Raw genomic sequence first — 27933 nt, 5'->3', positions numbered from 1 at the left:
CTAAAAACTAGACAGAAGCATCCTCAGAAACTTCTGTGTGATGAGTGCATTCAACTCACAGACTTGAACGTTTCTTTTGATAGAACAGTTTGGAAACATTACGTTTGTAGAATCTGCAAGTGTTTATTCGGAGCACCTTGAGGCCTATGTTGGAAAAGGAAATATCTTCACATAAAAACTAGAGAGAAGGATTCTCAGAAACTTCTTTGTGATGAGTTCATTCAACTCACAGAGTTGAACCTACCAATTGATAGAGAAGTTTGGAAACACTCTTTTTGTAGAATCTGCAAGTGGATATTTGGAGCCGTTTGAGGCCTATGCTGGAAAAGGAAATATCTTCACATAAAAACTGAACAGAAGCATTCTCAGAAACTTCTTTGTGTTGAGTGCATTCAACTCACAGACTTGAACTTACCTGTAGAAAGAGCAGTTTTGAAACACTCTTTTGGTAAAATCTGCAAGTGGTTAATTAGAGCACTTCGAGGCCTGTGCTGGGATATGGAATATCTTCACCTAAAAACTACAGAGAAGCATTCTCAGAAAGTTCTTCACGATGCATTCATTCAACTCACAGAGTTGAACCTTCCTTTTGATAGAACAGTTTTGAAACACTCTTTTTGTAGAATCTGCAAGAGGATATTTGGAGCGTTTTGAGGCCTATGCTGGAAAAGGAAATATCTTCACCTAAAAACTAGACAGAAGCATCCTCAGAAACTTCTGTGTGATGAGTGCATTCAACTCACAGACTTGAACGTTTCTTTTGATAGAACAGTTTGGAAACATTACGTTTGTAGAATCTGCAAGTGTTTATTCGGAGCACCTTGAGGCCTATGTTGGAAAAGGAAATATCTTCACATAAAACCTACAGAGAAGGATTCTCAGAAACTTCTTTGTGATGAGTTCATTCAACTCACAGAGTTGAACCTACCAATTGATAGAGAAGTTTGGAAACACTCTTTTTGTAGAATCTGCAAGTGGATATTTGGAGCCGTTTGAGGCCTATGCTGGAAAAGGAAATATCTTCACATAAAAACTGAACAGAAGCATTCTCAGAAACTTCTTTGTGTTGAGTGCATTCAACTCACAGACTTGAACTTCCCTGTAGAAAGAGCAGTTTTGAAACACTCTTTTGGTAAAATCTGCAAGTGGTTATTTGGAGCACTTCGAGGCCTGTGCTGGGATATGGAATATCTTCACCTAAAAACTACAGAGAAGCATTCTCAGAAAGTTCTTCACGATGCATTCATTCAACTCACAGAGTTGAACCTTCCTTTTGATAGAACAGTTTTGAAACACTCTTTTTGTAGAATCTGCGAGAGGATATTTGGAGCGTTTTGAGGCCTATGCTGGAAAAGGAAATATCTTCACCTAAAAACTAGACAGAAGCATTCTCAGAAACTTCTGTGTGATGAGTGCATTGAACTCACAGACTTGAAGGTTTGTTTTGATAGAACAGTTTGGAAACATTACGTTTGTAGAATCTGCAAGTGTTTATTCGGAGCACCTTGAGGCCTATGTTGGAAAAGGAAATATCTTCACATAAAAACTAGAGAGAAGGATTCTCAGAAACTTCTTTGTGATGAGTTCATTCAACTCACAGAGTTGAACCTACCAATTGATAGAGAAGTTTGGAAACACTCTTTTTGTAGAATCTGCAAGTGGATATTTGGAGCCGTTTGAGGCCTATGCTGGAAAAGGAAATATCTTCACATAAAAACTGAACAGAAGCATTCTCAGAAACTTCTTTGTGTTGAGTGCATTCAACTCACAGACTTGAACTTACCTGTAGAAACAGCAGTTTTGAAACACTCTTTTGGTAAAATCTGCAAGTGGTTATTTGGAGCACTTCGAGGCCTGTGCTGGGATATGGAATATCTTCACCTAAAAACTACAGAGAAGCATTCTCAGAAAGTTCTTCACGATGCATTCATTCAACTCACAGAGTTGAACCTTCCTTTTGATAGAACAGTTTTGAAACACTCTTTTTGTAGAATCTGCGAGAGGATATTTGGAGCGTTTTGAGGCCTATGCTGGAAAAGGAAATATCTTCACCTAAAAACTAGACAGAAGCATCCTCAGAAACTTCTGTGTGATGAGTGCATTCAACTCACAGACTTGAACGTTTCTTTTGATAGAACAGTTTGGAAACATTACGTTTGTAGAATCTGCAAGTGTTTATTCGGAGCACCTTGAGGCCTATGTTGGAAAAGGAAATATCTTCACATAAAAACTACAGAGAAGGATTCTCAGAAACTTCTTTGTGATGAGTTCATTCAACTCACAGAGTTGAACCTACCAATTGATAGAGAAGTTTGGAAACACTCTTTTTGTAGAATCTGCAAGTGGATATTTGGAGCCGTTTGAGGCCTATGCTGGAAAAGGAAATATCTTCACATAAAAACTGAACAGAAGCATTCTCAGAAACTTCTTTGTGTTGAGTGCATTCAACTCACAGACTTGAACTTACCTGTAGAAAGAGCAGTTTTGAAACACTCTTTTGGTAAAATCTGCAAGTGGTTATTTGGAGCACTTCGAGGCCTGTGCTGGGATATGGAATATCTTCACCTAAAAACTACAGAGAAGCATTCTCAGAAAGTTCTTCACGATGCATTCATTCAACTCACAGAGTTGAACCTTCCTTTTGATAGAACAGTTTTGAAACACTCTTTTTGTAGAATCTGCGAGAGGATATTTGGAGCGTTTTGAGGCCTATGCTGGAAAAGGAAATATCTTCACCTAAAAACTAGACAGAAGCATTCTCAGAAACTTCTGTGTGATGAGTGCATTCAACTCACAGACTTGAACGTTCGTTTTGATAGAACAGTTTGGAAACATTACGTTTGTAGGATCTGCAAGTGTTTATTCGGAGCACCTTGAGGCCTATGTTGGAAAAGGAAATATCTTCACATAAAAACTACAGAGAAGGATTCTCAGAAACTTCTTTGTGATGAGTTCATTCAACTCACAGAGTTGAACCTACCAATTGATAGAGAAGTTTGGAAACACTCTTTTTGTAGAATCTGCAAGTGGATATTTGGAGCCGTTTGAGGCCTATGCTGGAAAAGGAAATATCTTCACATAAAAACTGAACAGAAGCATTCTCAGAAACTTCTTTGTGTTGAGTGCATTCAACTCACAGACTTGAACTTACCTGTAGAAAGAGCAGTTTTGAAACACTCTTTTGGTAAAATCTGCAAGTGGTTATTTGGAGCACTTCGAGGCCTGTGCTGGGATATGGAATATCTTCACCTAAAAACTACAGAGAAGCATTCTCAGAAAGTTCTTCACCATGCATTCATTCAACTCACAGAGTTGAACCTTCCTTTTGATAGAACAGTTTTGAAACACTCTTTTTGTAGAATCTGCAAGAGGATATTTGGAGCGTTTTGAGGCCTATGCTGGAAAAGGAAATATCTTCACCTAAAAACTAGACAGAAGCATCCTCAGAAACTTCTGTGTGATGAGTGCATTCAACTCACAGACTTGAACGTTTCTTTTGATAGAACAGTTTGGAAACATTACGTTTATAGAATCTGCAAGTGTTTATTCGGAGCACCTTGAGGCCTATGTTGGAAAAGGAAATATCTTCACATAAAAACTAGAGAGAAGGATTCTCAGAAACTTCTTTGTGATGAGTTCATTCAACTCACAGAGTTGAACCTACCAATTGATAGAGAAGTTTGGAAACACTCTTTTTGTAGAATCCGCAAGTGGATATTTGGAGCCGTTTGAGGCCTATGCTGGAAAAGGAAATATCTTCACATAAAAACTGAACAGAAGCATTCTCAGAAACTTCTTTGTGTTGAGTGCATTCAACTCACAGACTTCAACTTACCTGTAGAAAGAGCAGTTTTGAAACACTCTTTTGGTAAAATCTGCAAGTGGTTATTTGGAGCACTTCGAGGCCTGTGCTGGGATATGGAATATCTTCACCTAAAAACTACAGAGAAGCATTCTCAGAAAGTTCTTCACGATGCATTCATTCAACTCACAGAGTTGAACCTTCCTTTTGATAGAACAGTTTTGAAACACTCTTTTTGTAGAATCTGCAAGAGGATATTTGGAGCGTTTTGAGGCCTATGCTGGAAAAGGAAATATCTTCACCTAAAAACTAGACAGAAGCATCCTCAGAAACTCCTGTGTGATGAGTGCATTCAACTCACAGACTTGACCGTTTCTTTTGATAGAACAGTTTGGAAACATTGCGTTTGTAGAATCTGCAAGTGTTTATTCGGAGCACCTTGAGGCCTATGTTGGAAAAGGAAATATCTTCACATAAAAACTACAGAGAAGGATTCTCAGAAACTTCTTTGTGATGAGTTCATTCAACTCACAGAGTTGAACATACCAATTGATAGAGAAGTTTGGAAACACTCTTTTTGTAGAATCTGCAAGTGGATATTTGGAGCCGTTTGAGGCCTATGCTGGAAAAGGAAATATCTTCACATAAAAACTGAACAGAAGCATTCTCAGAAACTTCTTTGTGTTGAGTGCATTCAACTCACAGACTTGAACTTACCTGTAGAAAGAGCAGTTTTGAAACACTCTTTTGGTAAAATCTGCAAGTGGTTATTTGGAGCACTTCGAGGCCTGTGCTGGGATATGGAATATCTTCACCTAAAAACTACAGAGAAGCATTCTCAGAAAGCTCTTCACGATGCATTCATTCAACTCACAGAGTTGAACCTTCCTTTTGATAGAACAGTTTTGAAACACTCTTTTTGTAGAATCTGCAAGAGGATATTTGGAGCGTTTTGAGGCCTATGCTGGAAAAGGAAATATCTTCACCTAAAAACTAGACAGAAGCATCCTCAGAAACTTCTGTGTGATGAGTGCATTCAACTCACAGACTTGAACGTTTCTTTTGATAGAACAGTTTGGAAACATTACGTTTGTAGAATCTGCAAGTGTTTATTCGGAGCACCTTGAGGCCTATGTTGGAAAAGGAAATATCTTCACATAAAAACTAGAGAGAAGGATTCTCAGAAACTTCTTTGTGATGAGTTCATTCAACTCACAGAGTTGAACCTACCAATTGATAGAGAAGTTTGGAAACACTCTTTTTGTAGAATCTGCAAGTGGATATTTGGAGCCGTTTGAGGCCTATGCTGGAAAAGGAAATATCTTCACATAAAAACTGAACAGAAGCATTCTCAGAAACTTCTTTGTGTTAAGTGCATTCAACTCACAGACTTCAACTTACCTGTAGAAAGAGCAGTTTTGAAACACTCTTTTGGTAAAATCTGCAAGTGGTTATTTGGAGCACTTCGAGGCCTGTGCTGGGATATGGAATATCTTCACCTAAAAACTACAGAGAAGCATTCTCAGAAAGTTCTTCACGATGCATTCATTCAACTCACAGAGTTGAACCTTCCTTTTGATAGAACAGTTTTGAAACACTCTTTTTGTAGAATCTGCAAGAGGATATTTGGAGCGTTTTTAGGCCTATGCTGGAAAAGGAAATATCTTCACCTAAAAACTAGACAGAAGCATTCTCAGAAACTTCTGTGTGATGTGTGCATTCAACTCACAGACTTGAACGTTTCTTTTGATAGAACAGTTTGGAAACATTACGTTTGTAGAATCTGCAAGTGTTTATTCGGAGCACCTTGAGGCCTATGTTGGAAAAGGAAATATCTTCACATAAAAACTAGAGAGAAGGATTCTCAGAAACTTCTTTGTGATGAGTTCATTCAACTCACAGAGTTGAACCTACCAATTGATAGAGAAGTTTGGAAACACTCTTTTTGTAGAATCTGCAAGTGGATATTTGGAGCCGTTTGAGGCCTATGCTGGAAAAGGAAATATCTTCACATAAAAACTGAACAGAAGCATTCTCAGAAACTTCTATGTGTTGAGTGCATTCAACTCACAGACTTGAACTTACCTGTAGAAAGAGCAGTTTTGAAACACTCTTTTGGTAAAATCTGCAAGTGGTTATTTGGAGCACTTCGAGGCCTGTGCTGGGATATGGAATATCTTCACCTAAAAACTACAGAGAAGGATTCTCAGAAAGTTCTTCACGATGCATTCATTCAACTCACAGAGTTGAACCTTCCTTTTGATAGAACAGTTTTGAAACACTCTTTTTGTAGAATCTGCAAGAGGATATTTGGAGCGTTTTTAGGCCTATGCTGGAAAAGGAAATATCTTCACCTAAAAACTAGACAGAAGCATCCTCAGAAACTCCTGTGTGATGAGTGCATTCAACTCACAGACTTGACCGTTTCTTTTGATAGAACAGTTTTGAAACATTGCGTTTGTAGAATCTGCAAGTGTTTATTCGGAGCACCTTGAGGCCTATGTTGGAAAAGGAAATATCTTCACATAAAAACTAGAGAGAAGGATTCTCAGAAACTTCTTTGTGATGAGTTCATTCAACTCACAGAGTTGAACCTACGAATTGATAGAGAAGTTTGGAAACACTCTTTTTGTAGAATCTGCAAGTGGATATTTGGAGCCGTTTGAGGCCTATGCTGGAAAAGGAAATATCTTCACATAAAAACTGAACAGAAGCATTCTCAGAAACTTCTTTGTGTTAAGTGCATTCAACTCACAGACTTGAACTTACCTGTAGAAAGAGCAGTTTTGAAACACTCTTTTGGTAAAATCTGCAAGTGGTTATTTGGAGCACTTCGAGGCCTGTGCTGGGATATGGAATATCTTCACCTAAAAACTACAGAGAAGCATTCTCAGAAAGTTCTTCACGATGCATTCATTCAACTCACAGAGTTGAACCTTCCTTTTGATAGAACAGTTTTGAAACACTCTTTTTGTAGAATCTGCAAGAGGATATTTGGAGCGTTTTGAGGCCTATGCTGGAAAAGGAAATATCTTCACCTAAAAACTAGACAGAAGCATCCTCAGAAACTTCTGTGTGATGAGTGCATTCAACTCACAGACTTGAACGTTTCTTTTGATAGAACAGTTTGGAAACATTACGTTTGTAGAATCTGCAAGTGTTTATTCGGAGCACCTTGAGGCCTATGTTGGAAAAGGAAATATCTTCACATAAAAACTAGAGAGAAGGATTCTCAGAAACTTCTTTGTGATGAGTTCATTCAACTCACAGAGTTGAACCTACCAATTGATAGAGAAGTTTGGAAACACTCTTTTTGTAGAATCTGCAAGTGGATATTTGGAGCCGTTTGAGGCCTATGCTGGAAAAGGAAATATCTTCACATAAAAACTGAACAGAAGCATTCTCAGAAACTTCTTTGTGTTAAGTGCATTCAACTCACAGACTTGAACTTACCTGTAGAAAGAGCAGTTTTGAAACACTCTTTTGGTAAAATCTGCAAGTGGTTATTTGGAGCACTTCGAGGCCTGTGCTGGGATATGGAATATCTTCACCTAAAAACTACAGAGAAGCATTCTCAGAAAGTTCTTCACGATGCATTCATTCAACTCACAGAGTTGAACCTTCCTTTTGATAGAACAGTTTTGAAACACTCTTTTTGTAGAATCTGCAAGAGGATATTTGGAGCGTTTTGAGGCCTATGCTGGAAAAGGAAATATCTTCACCTAAAAACTAGACAGAAGCATTCTCAGAAACTTCTGTGTGATGAGTGCATTCAACTCACAGACTTGAACGTTTCTTTTGATAGAACAGTTTGGAAACATTACGTTTGTAGAATCTGCAAGTGTTTATTCGGAGCACCTTGAGGCCTATGTTGGAAAAGGAAATATCTTCACATAAAAACTACAGAGAAGGATTCTCAGAAACTTCTTTGTGATGAGTTCATTCAACTCACAGAGTTGAACCTACCAATTGATAGAGAAGTTTGGAAACACTCTTTTTGTAGAATCTGCAAGTGGATATTTGGAGCCGTTTGAGGCCTATGCTGGAAAAGGAAATATCTTCACATAAAAACTGAACAGAAGCATTCTCAGAAACTTCTTTGTGTTGAGTGCATTCACCTCACAGACTTGAACTTACCTGTAGAAAGAGCAGTTTTGAAACACTCTTTTGGTAAAATCTGCAAGTGGTTATTTGGAGCACTTCGAGGCCTGTGCTGGGATATGGAATATCTTCACCTAAAAACTACAGAGAAGCATTCTCAGAAAGCTCTTCACGATGCATTCATTCAACTCACAGAGTTGAACCTTCCTTTTGATAGAACAGTTTTGAAACACTCTTTTTGTAGAATCTGCAAGAGGATATTTGGAGCGTTTTGAGGCCTATGCTGGAAAAGGAAATATCTTCACCTAAAAACTAGACAGAAGCATCCTCAGAAACTTCTGTGTGATGAGTGCATTCAACTCACAGACTTGAACGTTTCTTTTGATAGAACAGTTCGGAAACATTACGTTTGTAGAATCTGCAAGTGTTTATTCGGAGCACCTTGAGGCCTATGTTGGAAAAGGAAATATCTTCACATAAAAACTAGAGAGAAGGATTCTCAGAAACTTCTTTGTGATGAGTTCATTCAACTCACAGAGTTGAACCTACCAATTGATAGAGAAGTTTGGAAACACTCTTTTTGTAGAATCTGCAAGTGGATATTTGGAGCCGTTTGAGGCCTATGCTGGAAAAGGAAATATCTTCACATAAAAACTGAACAGAAGCATTCTCAGAAACTTCTTTGTGTTAAGTGCATTCAACTCACAGACTTGAACTTACCTGTAGAAAGAGCAGTTTTGAAACACTCTTTTGGTAAAATCTGCAAGTGGTTATTTGGAGCACTTCGAGGCCTGTGCTGGGATATGGAATATCTTCACCTAAAAACTACAGAGAAGCATTCTCAGAAAGTTCTTCACGATGCATTCATTCAACTCACAGAGTTGAACCTTCCTTTTGATAGAACAGTTTTGAAACACTCTTTTTGTAGAATCTGCAAGAGGATATTTGGAGCGTTTTGAGGCCTATGCTGGAAAAGGAAATATCTTCACCTAAAAACTAGACAGAAGCATTCTCAGAAACTTCTGTGTGATGAGTGCATTCAACTCACAGACTTGAACGTTTCTTTTGATAGAACAGTTTGGAAACATTACGTTTGTAGAATCTGCAAGTGTTTATTCGGAGCACCTTGAGGCCTATGTTGGAAAAGGAAATATCTTCACATAAAAACTAGAGAGAAGGATTCTCAGAAACTTCTTTGTGATGAGTTCATTCAACTCACAGAGTTGAACCTACCAATTGATAGAGAAGTTTGGAAACACTCTTTTTGTAGAATCCGCAAGTGGATATTTGGAGCCGTTTGAGGCCTATGCTGGAAAAGGAAATATCTTCACATAAAAACTGAACAGAAGCATTCTCAGAAACTTCTTTGTGTTGAGTGCATTCAACTCACAGACTTGAACTTACCTGTAGAAAGAGCAGTTTTGAAACACTCTTTTGGTAAAATCTGCAAGTGGTTATTTGGAGCACTTCGAGGCCTGTGCTGGGATATGGAATATCTTCACCTAAAAACTACAGAGAAGGATTCTCAGAAAGTTCTTCACGATGCATTCATTCAACTCACAGAGTTGAACCTTCCTTTTGATAGAACAGTTTTGAAACACTCTTTTTGTAGAATCTGCAAGAGGATATTTGGAGCGTTTTTAGGCCTATGCTGGAAAAGGAAATATCTTCACCTAAAAACTAGACAGAAGCATCCTCAGAAACTCCTGTGTGATGAGTGCATTCAACTCACAGACTTGACCGTTTCTTTTGATAGAACAGTTTTGAAACATTGCGTTTGTAGAATCTGCAAGTGTTTATTCGGAGCACCTTGAGGCCTATGTTGGAAAAGGAAATATCTTCACATAAAAACTAGAGAGAAGGATTCTCAGAAACTTCTTTGTGATGAGTTCATTCAACTCACAGAGTTGAACCTACGAATTGATAGAGAAGTTTGGAAACACTCTTTTTGTAGAATCTGCAAGTGGATATTTGGAGCCGTTTGAGGCCTATGCTGGAAAAGGAAATATCTTCACATAAAAACTGAACAGAAGCATTCTCAGAAACTTCTTTGTGTTAAGTGCATTCAACTCACAGACTTGAACTTACCTGTAGAAAGAGGAGTTTTGAAACACTCTTTTGGTAAAATCTGCAAGTGGTTATTTGGAGCACTTCGAGGCCTGTGCTGGGATATGGAATATCTTCACCTAAAAACTACAGAGAAGCATTCTCAGAAAGTTCTTCACGATGCATTCATTCAACTCACAGAGTTGAACCTTCCTTTTGATAGAACAGTTTTGAAACACTCTTTTTGTAGAATCTGCAAGAGGATATTTGGAGCGTTTTGAGGCCTATGCTGGAAAAGGAAATATCTTCACCTAAAAACTAGACAGAAGCATTCTCAGAAACTTCTGTGTGATGAGTGCATTCAACTCACAGACTTGAACGTTTCTTTTGATAGAACAGTTTGGAAACATTACGTTTGTAGAATCTGCAAGTGTTTATTCGGAGCACCTTGAGGCCTATGTTGGAAAAGGAAATATCTTCACATAAAAACTAGAGAGAAGGATTCTCAGAAACTTCTTTGTGATGAGTTCATTCAACTCACAGAGTTGAACCTACCAATTGATAGAGAAGTTTGGAAACACTCTTTTTGTAGAATCTGCAAGTGGATATTTGGAGCCGTTTGAGGCCTATGCTGGAAAAGGAAATATCTTCACATAAAAACTGAACAGAAGCATTCTCAGAAACTTCTTTGTGTTGAGTGCATTCAACCCACAGACTTGAACTTACCTGTAGAAAGAGCAGTTTTGAAACACTCTTTTGGTAAAATCTGCAAGTGGTTATTTGGAGCACTTCGAGGCCTGTGCTGGGATATGGAATATCTTCACCTAAAAACTACAGAGAAGCATTCTCAGAAAGTTCTTCACCATGCATTCATTCAACTCACAGAGTTGAACCTTCCTTTTGATAGAACAGTTTTGAAACACTCTTTTTGTAGAATCTGCAAGAGGATATTTGGAGCGTTTTGAGGCCTATGCTGGAAAAGGAAATATCTTCACCTAAAAACTAGACAGAAGCATCCTCAGAAACTTCTGTGTGATGAGTGCATTCAACTCACAGACTTGAACGTTTCTTTTGATAGAACAGTTTGGAAACATTACGTTTGTAGAATCTGCAAGTGTTTATTCGGAGCACCTTGAGGCCTATGTTGGAAAAGGAAATATCTTCACATAAAAACTAGAGAGAAGGATTCTCAGAAACTTCTTTGTGATGAGTTCATTCAACTCACAGAGTTGAACCTACCAATTGATAGAGAAGTTTGGAAACACTCTTTTTGTAGAATCCGCAAGTGGATATTTGGAGCCGTTTGAGGCCTATGCTGGAAAAGGAAATATCTTCACATAAAAACTGAACAGAAGCATTCTCAGAAACTTCTTTGTGTTGAGTGCATTCAACTCACAGACTTCAACTTACCTGTAGAAAGAGCAGTTTTGAAACACTCTTTTGGTAAAATCTGCAAGTGGTTATTTGGAGCACTTCGAGGCCTGTGCTGGGATATGGAATATCTTCACCTAAAAACTACAGAGAAGCATTCTCAGAAAGTTCTTCACGATGCATTCATTCAACTCACAGAGTTGAACCTTCCTTTTGATAGAACAGTTTTGAAACACTCTTTTTGTAGAATCTGCAAGAGGATATTTGGAGCGTTTTGAGGCCTATGCTGGAAAAGGAAATATCTTCACCTAAAAACTAGACAGAAGCATCCTCAGAAACTCCTGTGTGATGAGTGCATTCAACTCACAGATTTGACCGTTTCTTTTGATAGAACAGTTTGGAAACATTGCGTTTGTAGAATCTGCAAGTGTTTATTCGGAGCACCTTGAGGCCTATGTTGGAAAAGGAAATATCTTCACATAAAAACTACAGAGAAGGATTCTCAGAAACTTCTTTGTGATGAGTTCATTCAACTCACAGAGTTGAACATACCAATTGATAGAGAAGTTTGGAAACACTCTTTTTGTAGAATCTGCAAGTGGATATTTGGAGCCGTTTGAGGCCTATGCTGGAAAAGGAAATATCTTCACATAAAAACTGAACAGAAGCATTCTCAGAAACTTCTTTGTGTTGAGTGCATTCAACTCACAGACTTGAACTTACCTGTAGAAAGAGCAGTTTTGAAACACTCTTTTGGTAAAATCTGCAAGTGGTTATTTGGAGCACTTCGAGGCCTGTGCTGGGATATGGAATATCTTCACCTAAAAACTACAGAGAAGCATTCTCAGAAAGCTCTTCACGATGCATTCATTCAACTCACAGAGTTGAACCTTCCTTTTGATAGAACAGTTTTGAAACACTCTTTTTGTAGAATCTGCAAGAGGATATTTGGAGCGTTTTGAGGCCTATGCTGGAAAAGGAAATATCTTCACCTAAAAACTAGACAGAAGCATCCTCAGAAACTTCTGTGTGATGAGTGCATTCAACTCACAGACTTGAACGTTTCTTTTGATAGAACAGTTTGGAAACATTACGTTTGTAGAATCTGCAAGTGTTTATTCGGAGCACCTTGAGGCCTATGTTGGAAAAGGAAATATCTTCACATAAAAACTAGAGAGAAGGATTCTCAGAAACTTCTTTGTGATGAGTTCATTCAACTCACAGAGTTGAACCTACCAATTGATAGAGAAGTTTGGAAACACTCTTTTTGTAGAATCTGCAAGTGGATATTTGGAGCCGTTTGAGGCCTATGCTGGAAAAGGAAATATCTTCACATAAAAACTGAACAGAAGCATTCTCAGAAACTTCTTTGTGTTAAGTGCATTCAACTCACAGACTTCAACTTACCTGTAGAAAGAGCAGTTTTGAAACACTCTTTTGGTAAAATCTGCAAGTGGTTATTTGGAGCACTTCGAGGCCTGTGCTGGGATATGGAATATCTTCACCTAAAAACTACAGAGAAGCATTCTCAGAAAGTTCTTCACGATGCATTCATTCAACTCACAGAGTTGAACCTTCCTTTTGATAGAACAGTTTTGAAACACTCTTTTTGTAGAATCTGCAAGAGGATATTTGGAGCGTTTTTAGGCCTATGCTGGAAAAGGAAATATCTTCACCTAAAAACTAGACAGAAGCATTCTCAGAAACTTCTGTGTGATGTGTGCATTCAACTCACAGACTTGAACGTTTCTTTTGATAGAACAGTTTGGAAACATTACGTTTGTAGAATCTGCAAGTGTTTATTCGGAGCACCTTGAGGCCTATGTTGGAAAAGGAAATATCTTCACATAAAAACTAGAGAGAAGGATTCTCAGAAACTTCTTTGTGATGAGTTCATTCAACTCACAGAGTTGAACCTACCAATTGATAGAGAAGTTTGGAAACACTCTTTTTGTAGAATCTGCAAGTGGATATTTGGAGCCGTTTGAGGCCTATGCTGGAAAAGGAAATATCTTCACATAAAAACTGAACAGAAGCATTCTCAGAAACTTCTATGTGTTGAGTGCATTCAACTCACAGACTTGAACTTACCTGTAGAAAGAGCAGTTTTGAAACACTCTTTTGGTAAAATCTGCAAGTGGTTATTTGGAGCACTTCGAGGCCTGTGCTGGGATATGGAATATCTTCACCTAAAAACTACAGAGAAGGATTCTCAGAAAGTTCTTCACGATGCATTCATTCAACTCACAGAGTTGAACCTTCCTTTTGATAGAACAGTTTTGAAACACTCTTTTTGTAGAATCTGCAAGAGGATATTTGGAGCGTTTTTAGGCCTATGCTGGAAAAGGAAATATCTTCACCTAAAAACTAGACAGAAGCATCCTCAGAAACTCCTGTGTGATGAGTGCATTCAACTCACAGACTTGACCGTTTCTTTTGATAGAACAGTTTTGAAACATTGCGTTTGTAGAATCTGCAAGTGTTTATTCGGAGCACCTTGAGGCCTATGTTGGAAAAGGAAATATCTTCACATAAAAACTAGAGAGAAGGATTCTCAGAAACTTCTTTGTGATGAGTTCATTCAACTCACAGAGTTGAACCTACGAATTGATAGAGAAGTTTGGAAACACTCTTTTTGTAGAATCTGCAAGTGGATATTTGGAGCCGTTTGAGGCCTATGCTGGAAAAGGAAATATCTTCACATAAAAACTGAACAGAAGCATTCTCAGAAACTTCTTTGTGTTAAGTGCATTCAACTCACAGACTTGAACTTACCTGTAGAAAGAGCAGTTTTGAAACACTCTTTTGGTAAAATCTGCAAGTGGTTATTTGGAGCACTTCGAGGCCTGTGCTGGGATATGGAATATCTTCACCTAAAAACTACAGAGAAGCATTCTCAGAAAGTTCTTCACGATGCATTCATTCAACTCACAGAGTTGAACCTTCCTTTTGATAGAACAGTTTTGAAACACTCTTTTTGTAGAATCTGCAAGAGGATATTTGGAGCGTTTTGAGGCCTATGCTGGAAAAGGAAATATCTTCACCTAAAAACTAGACAGAAGCATCCTCAGAAACTTCTGTGTGATGAGTGCATTCAACTCACAGACTTGAACGTTTCTTTTGATAGAACAGTTTGGAAACATTACGTTTGTAGAATCTGCAAGTGTTTATTCGGAGCACCTTGAGGCCTATGTTGGAAAAGGAAATATCTTCACATAAAAACTAGAGAGAAGGATTCTCAGAAACTTCTTTGTGATGAGTTCATTCAACTCACAGAGTTGAACCTACCAATTGATAGAGAAGTTTGGAAACACTCTTTTTGTAGAATCTGCAAGTGGATATTTGGAGCCGTTTGAGGCCTATGCTGGAAAAGGAAATATCTTCACATAAAAACTGAACAGAAGCATTCTCAGAAACTTCTTTGTGTTAAGTGCATTCAACTCACAGACTTGAACTTACCTGTAGAAAGAGCAGTTTTGAAACACTCTTTTGGTAAAATCTGCAAGTGGTTATTTGGAGCACTTCGAGGCCTGTGCTGGGATATGGAATATCTTCACCTAAAAACTACAGAGAAGCATTCTCAGAAAGTTCTTCACGATGCATTCATTCAACTCACAGAGTTGAACCTTCCTTTTGATAGAACAGTTTTGAAACACTCTTTTTGTAGAATCTGCAAGAGGATATTTGGAGCGTTTTGAGGCCTATGCTGGAAAAGGAAATATCTTCACCTAAAAACTAGACAGAAGCATTCTCAGAAACTTCTGTGTGATGAGTGCATTCAACTCACAGACTTGAACGTTTCTTTTGATAGAACAGTTTGGAAACATTACGTTTGTAGAATCTGCAAGTGTTTATTCGGAGCACCTTGAGGCCTATGTTGGAAAAGGAAATATCTTCACATAAAAACTACAGAGAAGGATTCTCAGAAACTTCTTTGTGATGAGTTCATTCAACTCACAGAGTTGAACCTACCAATTGATAGAGAAGTTTGGAAACACTCTTTTTGTAGAATCTGCAAGTGGATATTTGGAGCCGTTTGAGGCCTATGCTGGAAAAGGAAATATCTTCACATAAAAACTGAACAGAAGCATTCTCAGAAACTTCTTTGTGTTGAGTGCATTCACCTCACAGACTTGAACTTACCTGTAGAAAGAGCAGTTTTGAAACACTCTTTTGGTAAAATCTGCAAGTGGTTATTTGGAGCACTTCGAGGCCTGTGCTGGGATATGGAATATCTTCACCTAAAAACTACAGAGAAGCATTCTCAGAAAGCTCTTCACGATGCATTCATTCAACTCACAGAGTTGAACCTTCCTTTTGATAGAACAGTTTTGAAACACTCTTTTTGTAGAATCTGCAAGAGGATATTTGGAGCGTTTTGAGGCCTATGCTGGAAAAGGAAATATCTTCACCTAAAAACTAGACAGAAGCATCCTCAGAAACTTCTGTGTGATGAGTGCATTCAACTCACAGACTTGAACGTTTCTTTTGATAGAACAGTTCGGAAACATTACGTTTGTAGAATCTGCAAGTGTTTATTCGGAGCACCTTGAGGCCTATGTTGGAAAAGGAAATATCTTCACATAAAAACTAGAGAGAAGGATTCTCAGAAACTTCTTTGTGATGAGTTCATTCAACTCACAGAGTTGAACCTACCAATTGATAGAGAAGTTTGGAAACACTCTTTTTGTAGAATCTGCAAGTGGATATTTGGAGCCGTTTGAGGCCTATGCTGGAAAAGGAAATATCTTCACATAAAAACTGAACAGAAGCATTCTCAGAAACTTCTTTGTGTTAAGTGCATTCAACTCACAGACTTGAACTTACCTGTAGAAAGAGCAGTTTTGAAACACTCTTTTGGTAAAATCTGCAAGTGGTTATTTGGAGCACTTCGAGGCCTGTGCTGGGATATGGAATATCTTCACCTAAAAACTACAGAGAAGCATTCTCAGAAAGTTCTTCACGATGCATTCATTCAACTCACAGAGTTGAACCTTCCTTTTGATAGAACAGTTTTGAAACACTCTTTTTGTAGAATCTGCAAGAGGATATTTGGAGCGTTTTGAGGCCTATGCTGGAAAAGGAAATATCTTCACCTAAAAACTAGACAGAAGCATTCTCAGAAACTTCTGTGTGATGAGTGCATTCAACTCACAGACTTGAACGTTTCTTTTGATAGAACAGTTTGGAAACATTACGTTTGTAGAATCTGCAAGTGTTTATTCGGAGCACCTTGAGGCCTATGTTGGAAAAGGAAATATCTTCACATAAAAACTAGAGAGAAGGATTCTCAGAAACTTCTTTGTGATGAGTTCATTCAACTCACAGAGTTGAACCTACCAATTGATAGAGAAGTTTGGAAACACTCTTTTTGTAGAATCCGCAAGTGGATATTTGGAGCCGTTTGAGGCCTATGCTGGAAAAGGAAATATCTTCACATAAAAACTGAACAGAAGCATTCTCAGAAACTTCTTTGTGTTGAGTGCATTCAACTCACAGACTTGAACTTACCTGTAGAAAGAGCAGTTTTGAAACACTCTTTTGGTAAAATCTGCAAGTGGTTATTTGGAGCACTTCGAGGCCTGTGCTGGGATATGGAATATCTTCACCTAAAAACTACAGAGAAGGATTCTCAGAAAGTTCTTCACGATGCATTCATTCAACTCACAGAGTTGAACCTTCCTTTTGATAGAACAGTTTTGAAACACTCTTTTTGTAGAATCTGCAAGAGGATATTTGGAGCGTTTTTAGGCCTATGCTGGAAAAGGAAATATCTTCACCTAAAAACTAGACAGAAGCATCCTCAGAAACTCCTGTGTGATGAGTGCATTCAACTCACAGACTTGACCGTTTCTTTTGATAGAACAGTTTTGAAACATTGCGTTTGTAGAATCTGCAAGTGTTTATTCGGAGCACCTTGAGGCCTATGTTGGAAAAGGAAATATCTTCACATAAAAACTAGAGAGAAGGATTCTCAGAAACTTCTTTGTGATGAGTTCATTCAACTCACAGAGTTGAACCTACGAATTGATAGAGAAGTTTGGAAACACTCTTTTTGTAGAATCTGCAAGTGGATATTTGGAGCCGTTTGAGGCCTATGCTGGAAAAGGAAATATCTTCACATAAAAACTGAACAGAAGCATTCTCAGAAACTTCTTTGTGTTAAGTGCATTCAACTCACAGACTTGAACTTACCTGTAGAAAGAGGAGTTTTGAAACACTCTTTTGGTAAAATCTGCAAGTGGTTATTTGGAGCACTTCGAGGCCTGTGCTGGGATATGGAATATCTTCACCTAAAAACTACAGAGAAGCATTCTCAGAAAGTTCTTCACGATGCATTCATTCAACTCACAGAGTTGAACCTTCCTTTTGATAGAACAGTTTTGAAACACTCTTTTTGTAGAATCTGCAAGAGGATATTTGGAGCGTTTTGAGGCCTATGCTGGAAAAGGAAATATCTTCACCTAAAAACTAGACAGAAGCATTCTCAGAAACTTCTGTGTGATGAGTGCATTCAACTCACAGACTTGAACGTTTCTTTTGATAGAACAGTTTGGAAACATTACGTTTGTAGAATCTGCAAGTGTTTATTCGGAGCACCTTGAGGCCTATGTTGGAAAAGGAAATATCTTCACATAAAAACTAGAGAGAAGGATTCTCAGAAACTTCTTTGTGATGAGTTCATTCAACTCACAGAGTTGAACCTACCAATTGATAGAGAAGTTTGGAAACACTCTTTTTGTAGAATCTGCAAGTGGATATTTGGAGCCGTTTGAGGCCTATGCTGGAAAAGGAAATATCTTCACATAAAAACTGAACAGAAGCATTCTCAGAAACTTCTTTGTGTTGAGTGCATTCAACCCACAGACTTGAACTTACCTGTAGAAAGAGCAGTTTTGAAACACTCTTTTTGTAAAATCTGCAAGTGGTTAATTGGAGCACTTCGAGGCCTGTGCTGGGATATGGAATATCTTCACCTAAAAACTACAGAGAAGCATTCTCAGAAAGTTCTTCACGATGCATTCATTCAAATCACAGAGTTGAACCTTCCTTTTGATAGAACAGTTTTGAAACACTCTTTTTGTAGAATCTGCAAGAGGATATTTGGAGCGTTTTGAGGCCTATGCTGGAAAAGGAAATATCTTCACCTAAAAACTAGACAGAAGCATCCTCAGAAACTTCTGTGTGATGAGTGCATTCAACTCACAGACGAACGTTTCTTTTGATAGAACAGTTTGGAAACATTACGTTTGTAGAATCTGCAAGTGTTTATTCGGAGCACCTTGAGGCCTATGTTGGAAAAGGAAATATCTTCACATAAAAACTAGAGAGAAGGATTCTCAGAAACTTCTTTGTGATGAGTTCATTCAACTCACAGAGTTGAACCTACCAATTGATAGAGAAGTTTGGAAACACTCTTTTTGTAGAATCTGCAAGTGGATATTTGGAGCCGTTTGAGGCCTATGCTGGAAAAGGAAATATCTTCACATAAAAACTGAACAGAAGCATTCTCAGAAACTTCTTTGCGTTGAGTGCATTCAACTCACAGACTTGAACTTACCTGTAGAAAGAGCAGTTTTGAAACACTCTTTTGGTAAAATCTGCAAGTGGTTATTTGGAGCACTTCGAGGCCTGTGCTGGGATATGGAATATCTTCACCTAAAAACTACAGAGAAGCATTCTCAGAAAGTTCTTCACGATGCATTCATTCAACTCACAGAGTTGAACCTTCCTTTTGATAGAACAGTTTTGAAACACTCTTTTTGTAGAATCTGCGAGAGGATATTTGGAGCGTTTTGAGGCCTATGCTGGAAAAGGAAATATCTTCACCTAAAAACTAGACAGAAGCATTCTCAGAAACTTCTGTGTGATGAGTGCATTCAACTCACAGACTTGAAGGTTTGTTTTGATAGAACAGTTTGGAAACATTACGTTTGTAGAATCTGCAAGTGTTTATTCGGAGCACCTTGAGGCCTATGTTGGAAAAGGAAATATCTTCACATAAAAACTAGAGAGAAGGATTCTCAGAAACTTCTTTGTGATGAGTTCATTCAACTCACAGAGTTGAACCTACCAATTGATAGAGAAGTTTGGAAACACTCTTTTTGTAGAATCTGCAAGTGGATATTTGGAGCCGTTTGAGGCCTATGCTGGAAAAGGAAATATCTTCACATAAAAACTGAACAGAAGCATTCTCAGAAACTTCTTTGTGTTGAGTGCATTCAACTCACAGACTTGAACTTACCTGTAGAAACAGCAGTTTTGAAACACTCTTTTGGTAAAATCTGCAAGTGGTTATTTGGAGCACTTCGAGGCCTGTGCTGGGATATGGAATATCTTCACCTAAAAACTACAGAGAAGCATTCTCAGAAAGTTCTTCACGATGCATTCATTCAACTCACAGAGTTGAACCTTCCTTTTGATAGAACAGTTTTGAAACACTCTTTTTGTAGAATCTGCGAGAGGATATTTGGAGCGTTTTGAGGCCTATGCTGGAAAAGGAAATATCTTCACCTAAAAACTAGACAGAAGCATCCTCAGAAACTTCTGTGTGATGAGTGCATTCAACTCACAGACTTGAACGTTTCTTTTGATAGAACAGTTTGGAAACATTACGTTTGTAGAATCTGCAAGTGTTTATTCGGAGCACCTTGAGGCCTATGTTGGAAAAGGAAATATCTTCACATAAAAACTAGAGAGAAGGATTCTCAGAAACTTCTTTGTGATGAGTTCATTCAACTCACAGAGTTGAACCTACCAATTGATAGAGAAGTTTGGAAACACTCTTTTTGTAGAATCTGCAAGTGGATATTTGGAGCCGTTTGAGGCCTATGCTGGAAAAGGAAATATCTTCACATAAAAACTGAACAGAAGCATTCTCAGAAACTTCTTTGTGTTGAGTGCATTCAACTCACAGACTTGAACTTACCTGTAGAAAGAGCAGTTTTGAAACACTCTTTTGGTAAAATCTGCAAGTGGTTATTTGGAGCACTTCGAGGCCTGTGCTGCGATATGGAATATCTTCACCTAAAAACTACAGAGAAGCATTCTCAGAAAGTTCTTCACGATGCATTCATTCAACTCACAGAGTTGAACCTTCCTTTTGATAGAACAGTTTTGAAACACTCTTTTTGTAGAATCTGCGAGAGGATATTTGGAGCGTTTTGAGGCCTATGCTGGAAAAGGAAATATCTTCACCTAAAAACTAGACAGAAGCATTCTCAGAAACTTCTGTGTGATGAGTGCATTCAACTCACAGACTTGAACGTTTGTTTTGATAGAACAGTTTGGAAACATTACGTTTGTAGGATCTGCAAGTGTTTATTCGGAGCACCTTGAGGCCTATGTTGGAAAAGGAAATATCTTCACATAAAAACTACAGAGAAGGATTCTCAGAAACTTCTTTGTGATGAGTTCATTCAACTCACAGAGTTGAACCTACCAATTGATAGAGAAGTTTGGAAACACTCTTTTTGTAGAATCTGCAAGTGGATATTTGGAGCCGTTTGAGGCCTATGCTGGAAAAGGAAATATCTTCACATAAAAACTGAACAGAAGCATTCTCAGAAACTTCTTTGTGTTGAGTGCATTCAACTCACAGACTTGAACTTACCTGTAGAAAGAGCAGTTTTGAAACACTCTTTTGGTAAAATCTGCAAGTGGTTATTTGGAGCACTTCGAGGCCTGTGCTGGGATATGGAATATCTTCACCTAAAAGCTACAGAGAAGCATTCTCAGAAAGTTCTTCACGATGCATTCATTCAACTCACAGAGTTGAACCTTCCTTTTGATAGAACAGTTTTGAAACACTCTTTTTGTAGAATCTGCGAGAGGATACTTGGAGCGTTTTGAGGCCTATGCTGGAAAAGGAAATATCTTCACCTAAAAACTAGACAGAAGCATTCTCAGAAACTTCTGTGTGATGAGTGCATTCAACTCACAGACTTGAACGTTTGTTTTGATAGAACAGTTTGGAAACATTACGTTTGTAGAATCTGCAAGTGTTTATTCGGAGCACCTTGAGGCCTATGTTGGAAAAGGAAATATCTTCACATAAAAACTAGAGAGAAGGATTCTCAGAAACTTCTTTGTGATGAGTTCATTCAACTCACAGAGTTGAACCTACCAATTGATAGAGAAGTTTGGAAACACTCTTTTTGTAGAATCTGCAAGTGGATATTTGGAGCCGTTTGAGGCCTATGCTGGAAAAGGAAATATCTTCACATAAAAACTGAACAGAAGCATTCTCAGAAACTTCTTTGTGTTAAGTACATTCAACTCACAGACTTGAACTTACCTGTAGAAAGAGCAGTTTTGAAACACTCTTTTGGTAAAATCTACAAGTGGTTATTTGGAGCACTTCGAGGCCTGTGCTGGGATATGGAATATCTTCACCTAAAAACTACAGAGAAGCATTCTCAGAAAGTTCTTCACGATGCATTCATTCAACTCACAGAGTTGAACACTTCCTTTTGATAGAACAGTTTTGAAACACTCTTTTTGTAGAATCTGCAAGAGGATATTTGGAGCGTTTTGAGGCCTATGCTGGAAAAGGAAATATCTTCACCTAAAAACTAGACAGAAGCATCCTCAGAAACTTCTGTGTGATGAGTGCATTCAACTCACAGACTTGAACGTTTCTTTTGATAGAACAGTTTGGAAACATTACGTTTGTAGAATCTGCAAGTGTTTATTCGGAGCACCTTGAGGCCTATGTTGGAAAAGGAAATATCTTCACATAAAAACTACAGAGAAGGATTCTCAGAAACTTCTTTGTGATGAGTTCATTCAACTCACAGAGTTGAACCTACCAATTGATAGAGAAGTTTGGAAACACTCTTTTTGTAGAATCTGCAAGTGGATATTTGGAGCCGTTTGAGGCCTATGCTGGAAAAGGAAATATCTTCACATAAAAACTGAACAGAAGCATTCTCAGAAACTTCTTTGTGTTGAGTGCATTCAACTCACAGACTTGAACTTACCTGTAGAAAGAGCAGTTTTGAAACACTCTTTTGGTAAAATCTGCAAGTGGTTATTTGGAGCACTTCGAGGCCTGTGCTGGGATATGGAATATCTTCACCTAAAAACTACAGAGAAGCATTCTCAGAAAGTTCTTCACCATGCATTCATTCAACTCACAGAGTTGAACCTTCCTTTTGATAGAACAGTTTTGAAACACTCTTTTTGTAGAATCTGCGAGAGGATATTTGGAGCGTTTTGAGGCCTATGCTGGAAAAGGAAATATCTTCACCTAAAAACTAGACAGAAGCATTCTCAGAAACTTCTGTGTGATGAGTGCATTCAACTCACAGACTTGAACGTTTGTTTTGATAGAACAGTTTGGAAACATTACGTTTGTAGGATCTGCAAGTGTTTATTCGGAGCACCTTGAGGCCTATGTTGGAAAAGGAAATATCTTCACATAAAAACTACAGAGAAGGATTCTCAGAAACTTCTTTGTGATGAGTTCATTCAACTCACAGAGTTGAACCTACCAATTGATAGAGAAGTTTGGAAACACTCTTTTTGTAGAATCTGCAAGTGGATATTTGGAGCCGTTTGAGGCCTATGCTGGAAAAGGAAATATCTTCACATAAAAACTGAACAGAAGCATTCTCAGAAACTTCTTTGTGTTGAGTGCATTCAACTCACAGACTTGAACTTACCTGTAGAAAGAGCAGTTTTGAAACACTCTTTTGGTAAAATCTGCAAGTGGTTATTTGGAGCACTTCGAGGCCTGTGCTGGGATATGGAATATCTTCACCTAAAAACTACAGAGAAGCATTCTCAGAAAGTTCTTCACCATGCATTCATTCAACTCACAGAGTTGAACCTTCCTTTTGATAGAACAGTTTTGAAACACTCTTTTTGTAGAATCTGCGAGAGGATATTTGGAGCGTTTTGAGGCCTATGCTGGAAAAGGAAATATCTTCACCTAAAAACTAGACAGAAGCATTCTCAGAAACTTCTGTGTGATGAGTGCATTCAACTCACAGACTTGAACGTTTCTTTTGATAGAACAGTTTGGAAACATTACGTTTGTAGGATCTGCAAGTGTTTATTCGGAGCACCTTGAGGCCTATGTTGGAAAAGGAAATATCTTCACATAAAAACTACAGAGAAGGATTCTCGGAAACTTCTTTGTGATTAGTCCATTCAACTCACAGAGTTGAACCTACCAATTGATAGAGAAGTTTGGAAACACTCTTTTTGTAGAATCTGCAAGTGGATATTTGGAGCCGTTTGAGGCCTATGCTGGAAAAGGAAATATCTTCACATAAAAACTGAACAGAAGCATAATCAGAAACTTCTTTGTGTTGAGTGCATTCAACTCACAGACTTGAACTTACCTGTAGAAAGAGCAGTTTTGAAACACTCTTTTGGTAAAATCTGCAAGTGGTTATTTGGAGCACTTCGAGGCCTGTGCTGGGATATGGAATATCTTCACCTAAAAACTACAGAGAAGCATTCTCAGAAAGTTCTTCACGATGCATTCATTCAACTCACAGAGTTGAACCTTCCTTTTGATAGAACAGTTTTGAAACACTCTTTTTGTAGAATTTGCAAGAGGATATTTGGAGCGTTTTGAGGCCTATGCTGGAAAAGGAAATATCTTCACCTAAAAACTAGACAGAAGCATCCTCAGAAACTTCTGTGTGATGAGTGCATTCAACTCACAGACTTGAACGTTTGTTTTGATAGAACAGTTTGGAAACATTACGTTTGTAGGATCTGCAAGTGTTTATTCGGAGCACCTTGAGGCCTATGTTGGAAAAGGAAATATCTTCACCTAAAAACTACAGAGAAGGATTCTCAGAAACTTCTTTGTGATGAGTTCATTCAACTCACAGAGTTGAACCTACCAATTGATAGAGAAGTTTGGAAACACTCTTTTTGTAGAATCTGCAAGTGGATATTTGGAGCCGTTTGAGGCCTATGCTGGAAAAGGAAATATCTTCACATAAAAACTGAACAGAAGCATTCTCAGAAACTTCTTTGTGTTGAGTGCATTCAACTCACAGACTTGAACTTACCTGTAGAAAGAGCAGTTTTGAAACACTCTTTTGGTAAAATCTGCAAGTGGTTATTTGGAGCACTTCGAGGCCTGTGCTGGGATATGGAATATCTTCACCTAAAAGCTACAGAGAAGCATTCTCAGAAAGTTCTTCACGATGCATTCATTCAACTCACAGAGTTGAACCTTCCTTTTGATAGAACAGTTTTGAAACACTCTTTTTGTAGAATCTGCGAGAGGATACTTGGAGCGTTTTGAGGCCTATGCTGGAAAAGGAAATATCTTCACCTAAAAACTAGACAGAAGCATTCTCAGAAACTTCTGTGTGATGAGTGCATTCAACTCACAGACTTGAACGTTTGTTTTGATAGAACAGTTTGGAAACATTACGTTTGTAGAATCTGCAAGTGTTTATTCGGAGCACCTTGAGGCCTATGTTGGAAAAGGAAATATCTTCACATAAAAACTAGAGAGAAGGATTCTCAGAAACTTCTTTGTGATGAGTTCATTCAACTCACAGAGTTGAACCTACCAATTGATAGAGAAGTTTGGAAACACTCTTTTTGTAGAATCTGCAAGTGGATATTTGGAGCCGTTTGAGGCCTATGCTGGAAAAGGAAATATCTTCACATAAAAACTGAACAGAAGCATTCTCAGAAACTTCTTTGTGTTAAGTACATTCAACTCACAGACTTGAACTTACCTGTAGAAAGAGCAGTTTTGAAACACTCTTTTGGTAAAATCTACAAGTGGTTATTTGGAGCACTTCGAGGCCTGTGCTGGGATATGGAATATCTTCACCTAAAAACTACAGAGAAGCATTCTCAGAAAGTTCTTCACGATGCATTCATTCAACTCACAGAGTTGAACACTTCCTTTTGATAGAACAGTTTTGAAACACTCTTTTTGTAGAATCTGCAAGAGGATATTTGGAGCGTTTTGAGGCCTATGCTGGAAAAGGAAATATCTTCACCTAAAAACTAGACAGAAGCATCCTCAGAAACTTCTGTGTGATGAGTGCATTCAACTCACAGACTTGAACGTTTCTTTTGATAGAACAGTTTGGAAACATTACGTTTGTAGAATCTGCAAGTGTTTATTCGGAGCACCTTGAGGCCTATGTTGGAAAAGGAAATATCTTCACATAAAAACTACAGAGAAGGATTCTCAGAAACTTCTTTGTGATGAGTTCATTCAACTCACAGAGTTGAACCTACCAATTGATAGAGAAGTTTGGAAACACTCTTTTTGTAGAATCTGCAAGTGGATATTTGGAGCCGTTTGAGGCCTATGCTGGAAAAGGAAATATCTTCACATAAAAACTGAACAGAAGCATTCTCAGAAACTTCTTTGTGTTGAGTGCATTCAACTCACAGACTTGAACTTACCTGTAGAAAGAGCAGTTTTGAAACACTCTTTTGGTAAAATCTGCAAGTGGTTATTTGGAGCACTTCGAGGCCTGTGCTGGGATATGGAATATCTTCACCTAAAAACTACAGAGAAGCATTCTCAGAAAGTTCTTCACGATGCAATCATTCAACTCACAGAGTTGAACCTTCTTTTTGATAGAACAGTTTTGAAACACTCTTTTTGTAGAATCTGCGAGAGGATATTTGGAGCGTTTTGAGGCCTATGCTGGAAAAGGAAATATCTTCACCTAAAAACTAGACAGAAGCATTCTCAGAAACTTCTGTGTGATGAGTGCATTCAACTCACAGACTTGAACGTTTGTTTTGATAGAACAGTTTGGAAACATTACGTTTGTAGGATCTGCAAGTGTTTATTCGGAGCACCTTGAGGCCTATGTTGGAAAAGGAAATATCTTCACATAAAAACTACAGAGAAGGATTCTCAGAAACTTCTTTGTGATGAGTTCATTCAACTCACAGAGTTGAACCTACCAATTGATAGAGAAGTTTGGAAACACTCTTTTTGTAGAATCTGCAAGTGGATATTTGGAGCCGTTTGAGGCCTATGCTGGAAAAGGAAATATCTTCACATAAAAACTGAACAGAAGCATTCTCAGAAACTTCTTTGTGTTGAGTGCATTCAACTCACAGACTTGAACTTACCTGTAGAAAGAGCAGTTTTGAAACACTCTTTTGGTAAAATCTGCAAGTGGTTATTTGGAGCACTTCGAGGCCTGTGCTGGGATATGGAATATCTTCACCTAAAAACTACAGAAAAGCATTCTCAGAAAGTTCTTCACCATGCATTCATTCAACTCACAGAGTTGAACCTTCCTTTTGATAGAACAGTTTTGAAACACTCTTTTTGTAGAATCTGCGAGAGGATATTTGGAGCGTTTTGAGGCCTATGCTGGAAAAGGAAATATCTTCACCTAAAAACTAGACAGAAGCATTCTCAGAAACTTCTGTGTGATGAGTGCATTCAACTCACAGACTTGAACGTTCCTTTTGATAGAACAGTTTGGAAACATTACGTTTGTAGGATCTGCAAGTGTTTATTCGGAGCACCTTGAGGCCTATGTTGGAAAAGGAAATATCTTCACATAAAAACTACAGAGAAGGATTCTCGGAAACTTCTTTGTGATTAGTCCATTCAACTCACAGAGTTGAACCTACCAATTGATAGAGAAGTTTGGAAACACTCTTTTTGTAGAATCTGCAAGTGGATATTTGGAGCCGTTTGAGGCCTATGCTGGAAAAGGAAATATCTTCACATAAAAACTGAACAGAAGCATAATCAGAAACTTCTTTGTGTTGAGTGCATTCAACTCACAGACTTGAACTTACCTGTAGAAAGAGCAGTTTTGAAACACTCTTTTGGTAAAATCTGCAAGTGGTTATTTGGAGCACTTCGAGGCCTGTGCTGGGATATGGAATATCTTCACCTAAAAACTACAGAGAAGCATTCTCAGAAAGTTCTTCACGATGCATTCATTCAACTCACAGAGTTGAACCTTCCTTTTGATAGAACAGTTTTGAAACACTCTTTTTGTAGAATTTGCAAGAGGATATTTGGAGCGTTTTGAGGCCTATGCTGGAAAAGGAAATATCTTCAACTAAAAACTAGACAGAAGCATCCTCAGAAACTTCTGTGTGATGAGTGCATTCAACTCACAGACTTGAACGTTTCTTTTGATAGAACAGTTTGGAAACATTACGTTTGTAGAATCTGCAAGTGTTTATTCGGAGCACCTTGAGGCCTATGTTGGAAAAGGAAATATCTTCACATAAAAACTAGAGAGAAGGATTCTCAGAAACTTCTTTGTGATGAGTTCATTCAACTCACAGAGTTGAACCTGCCAATTGATAGAGAAGTTTGGAAACACTCTTTTTGTAGAATCTGCAAGTGGATATTTGGAGCCGTTTGAGGCCTATGCTGGAAAAGGAAATATCTTCACATAAAAACTGAACAGAAGCATTCTCAGAAACTTCTTTGTGTTGAGTGCATTCAACTCACAGACTTGAACTTACCTGTAGAAACAGCAGTTTTGAAACACTCTTTTGGTAAAATCTGCAAGTGGTTATTTGGAGCACTTCGAGGCCTGTGCTGGGATATGGAATATCTTCACCTAAAAACTACAGAGAAGCATTCTCAGAAAGTTCTTCACGATGCATTCATTCAACTCACA

Source organism: Pongo pygmaeus, chromosome 9, assembly GCF_028885625.2.
Source record: "Pongo pygmaeus isolate AG05252 chromosome 9, NHGRI_mPonPyg2-v2.0_pri, whole genome shotgun sequence".
In the NCBI taxonomy this organism is placed as follows: Eukaryota; Metazoa; Chordata; class Mammalia; order Primates; family Hominidae; genus Pongo; species Pongo pygmaeus.
Note: the sequence above shows the minus strand (reverse complement) of the source record.